Source organism: Macaca fascicularis, chromosome 10 (assembly GCF_037993035.2).
Source record: "Macaca fascicularis isolate 582-1 chromosome 10, T2T-MFA8v1.1".
NCBI lineage: Eukaryota > Metazoa > Chordata > Mammalia > Primates > Cercopithecidae > Macaca > Macaca fascicularis.
The window spans coordinates 100604383-100608702 of record NC_088384.1 but is presented as its reverse complement, the minus strand read 5'-3'; positions in this window follow the sequence as shown (position 1 = coordinate 100608702).

Genomic DNA, 4320 nt, shown 5'->3' with positions numbered 1-4320 from the left:
ATTCTCCTGCCTCAGTCTCCGCTCTGGAGTAGCTGGGACCACAGACATGCGTCACCACACCCGGTTAATTTTTGTATTTTTTTAGTAGGGACGGGGGTTTCACCATGTTGGCCAGGCTGGACTCAAATTCCTGACCTCAATGATCCACCTGCCTCAGCCTCCCAAAGTGCTAGGATTACAGGCATGAGCCACTGCTCCAGGCTGTGGAATCAGAGTTTTTAAGGATAATTTGGTGGGTGGGGGGAAGCCAGTGAGCAAGGAGTGCTGATTGGTCAGGTAGGAGATGAAATCATGGGAAGCTGAAGCTGTCCTCTTGCATTGAGTCAGTTCCTGGGTGCGGGCCACAAGATCAGATGAGCCGGTTTATCAGTCTGTGTGGTGCCAGCTGATTCATCAAGTTCAGGTCTGCAAAATATCTCAAGCGCTGATTTTAGGAAACGTTTAGGGAAGGTCAGAATCTTGTAGCCTCCAGCTGTGTGACTGCTAAACCATAATTTCTAATCTTGTGGCTAATTTGTTAGTCCAACAAAGTCAGTCTAGTACCCAGGCAAGAGGAAGGTTTGTTTTGGGAAGGGGCTGTTACCATCTTTGTTTTACACTGTAAACTAAGTTCCTCCCAAAGTTAGTTCAGCTTACACCCAGGAAGGAACAAGAACAGCTTAAAGGTTAGAATGAAGATGGAGTTAGATCTTTTTCACTGTCTCAGTCATAATTTTGCAAAGGCGGTTTCAGCTATATATATGGCAGTAGTCTCCTAACTAGTCCTGCCGTTGCTTCTGCTATACCTCAACCCTAACACATCCCTGCTCCAGTCTTTATTCTAACCAGCAGCCAGAATGATCCTTTTGAAAGGTAAACATGGCCGGGCGCAGTGGCTCATGCCTGTAATCCCAACACTTTGGGAGGCTGAGGCGGGTGGATCACGAGGTCGAGTACAAGACCATCCTGGCCAACATGGTGAAACCATGTCTCTACTAAAAATACAAAAATTAGCCAGGCGTGGTGGCGCGCGCCTGTAGTCCCAGCTACTCAGGAGGCTGAGGCAGGAGAATTGCTTGAACCCGGGAGGCGGAGGTTGCAGTGAGCCGAGCGAGATCGCGCCACTGTACTCCAGCCTGGCGACAGAGTGAGACTCCGTCTCAAAAAAATAAATACATAAAATAAAATGTAAACTGTCAGGCCTCTGAGGCCAAGCCAAGCCATCGCATCCCCTGTGACTTGCACGTATACGCCCAGATGGCCTGAAGTAACTGAAGAATCACAAAAGAAGTGCAAATGGCCTGCCCTGCCTTAACTGATGACATTCCACCACAAAAGAAGTGAAAATGGCCGGTCCTTGCCTTAAGTGATGACATTACCTTGTGAAATTCCCTTTCCTGGCTCATCCTGGCTCAGAAAGCTCCCCCACTAAGCACCTTGTGACCTCCACTCCTGCCCGCCAGAGAACAACCCCCCTTTCACTGTAATTTTCCGTTACCTACCCAAATCCTATAAAACGGCCCCACCCTTATCTCCCTTTGCTGACTCTCTATTTGGACTCAGCCCGCCTGCACCCAAGTGAAATAAACAGCCTTGTTGCTCACACAAAGCCTGTTGGTAGTTTCTTCACACAGATGCGCATGACATAAACATGATTGGCGCGGTGGCTAAAAGCTTTTTTTTTGAAACTCCATCTCAAAAAAAAAAAAAAAGGTAAGCATGACCATGTCCCTCACCTGCTCAAAAGCTTTCAACTGTTTCCCCATTACATTTAGAATAAGATCTAGAGTTGTTGTCACCATCAACAAGGCTGGAAGTGAACTGCCCCCTGAATACTTGTCCAACCTCATCTCTCAGCATTTTCCCTCTAAGCTGTCACCATTGGAGGGTGTCCAGGTTCTTGGCGTCTTGAACAAAGAATTGGACACAACACACAAAGCAAGAAGAAATGAAAGGATTTATTGAAAATGAAAGTACAGATTGGGCACGGTGGCTCACGCCTATAATCCCAGCACTTTGGGAGGCCGAGGCACACGGATCACGAGGTCGGGAGTTCGAGACCAGCCTGGCCAACGTGGCGAAAACCCCCCGTCTCCACTGAAAATACAAAAATTAGCTGGGCGTGGTGGCGCACACCTGTAATCCTAGCTACTCAGGAGGCTGAGGCAGGAGAATTGCTTGAACCTGGGAGGCAGAGGTTGCAGTGAGCCGAGTTCAAGCCACTGTACTCCAGCCTAGGCCACAGAGCAAGACTCCATCTCACCAATACACTCCACAGTGTGGGAGGGGGCCCAAGCATAGGGGCTCAAGGGCCCCTTTACAGAATTTTTGGGAGTTTACCCTCTACTTGGGACACGCCCTATGTAAATGAAGAGGATGAAGTAGAATTACAAAGTCATTTACTTGGCCTACACCCTATGGAGAGGATATTTCCTGTCATAGCTGAAGTGTGAATCGGCCTTTTGTTCCCTGCCTCCAGACCCTGTTTTCCTGCCTCAAAGCATGCTTTCATCTCAGGGCATTTTCTCCTGCTCTTCCTCCAGGTATCTTTATGGCTTGCTTCCTCACTTCACTCATGTCTGTGCCCCAGTGTCAAGCCCTCTAAAAGACCTGCCCAGACTACTCTTGAAAATAGTAGGGCCGGGCGCAGTGGCTCATTCCTGTAATCCCAGCACTTTGGAAAGCCTAGGTGCGCGAATCACTTGAGGTCAGCGTTCGAGACCAGCCTGGCTAACATGGCGAAACCCTGTCTCTACTAAAAATACAAAAATAAGCCAGGAGTGGTGGTATGTGCCTGTAATTCCAGCTACTGGGGAGGCTGAGGCATGAGAATTGTGTGATACCTTACCTTGTTGTAATATGAATAGACTCTCCCTTAGCTGAGAAAGCCAGAGGGACTCCATTTGGCTCCTTCATTTGTAACACATCTAGGGCTCCTTACCCACCCCCTTCCTCAAGGACTTAACTTGTGCAAGCTGACTCCCAGCACATCAAAGAATGCAATTAACTGATAAGGTACTGTGGCAAGCTATGTCCACAGTTCTAGGAATTCGCCCGGGTGATAGTACTCTAAAGCCCCCGCATTTGTGTCCGGCAGATAGCACCCAGAGCCCCTGCACCTATCACCTTGTGATGAATTTAAAGGCCCTGCACCTGGAACTGTTTGTTTTCCTGTAACCATTTGTCTTTTTAACTTCTTTGCCTGTTTTTACTTCTGTGAGATTGCTTCAGCTCGATTCCCCCTCCCCTTTCCAAACCAGAGTATAAAAGAAAATCCAGCCCCTTCTTCGGGGCTGAGAGAATTTTGAGCGCTAGCCGTGTCTCGGTCGCCAGCTAATAAAGGACTCCTGAATTAGTCTCAGAGTGTGGCGTTTCCCTATAACTCCCTTGATTACAACAATTGCTTCAACCCAGGAGGCTGAGGTTGCAGTGACGTGAGATCATGCTGCTGCACTCCAGCCTGGGTGACGGAGTGAGACCCTGTCTCAAAAAAATAATAATAATTAAAATTTAAAAAAGAAAAGAAAATAGACCTCCACCAACTCTGTGTTCTCCTTTCTTTCTTCACAGCTTTTTTCAGTGTCTGTTATATACGTGTGTGCTTGTTGCTTGATTTTTTCCCCTACAGCATAAGATCTTTTAAGGGTAGGCACTTTGTTTTGTTCTCTACTATTTTCTCATCACTGGCAACAGTGCCTGACACATAGTAATAGCTTGGTAAATATTTATTGAATGAGCGAATAAGTTAAGTGAAAAAAAAAAGCGGCGAGTGGATTACCTGAGGTCAGGAATTCAAGATGAACATGGCCAACGTGGTGAAACCCTGTCTCTACTATAAATACAAAAAAAATTTAGCCAGGCGTGGTGGTGGGCACCTGTAATCCTAGCTACTCCGGAGGCTGAGGCAGAACAATCACTTGAACTCAGTAGGCTGAGGTTGCAGTGAGCCGAGACTGTGCCACGGCACTCCAGCCTGGACGACAGAGTAAGACTCCGTCTCAAAAAAAAAAAAAAAAAAAGAATGCCATCACGTGTAAAAAGGAGTGATGGGTAATAGCTATAATGTTGGCATATGCATATTCCAGTAGGAACTCCGGAAGGAGATCTGGGAGATGAGGGTGGGGAAAGGGTGGGAAGGACACTTCATTTTCACAGTGTGCCCTTTATGCAGTATTTTATAACCAAGTACATGTGTTATCTTTTCAACAACATATGGGGGGAAAATAACCCAGGTTTTTTCACTTGCATCCGTGTGAAGAGACCACCCAACAGGCTTTGTGTGAGCAACATGGCTGTTTATTTCACCTGGGTGCAGGCGGGCTGAGTCCGAAAAGAGAGTCA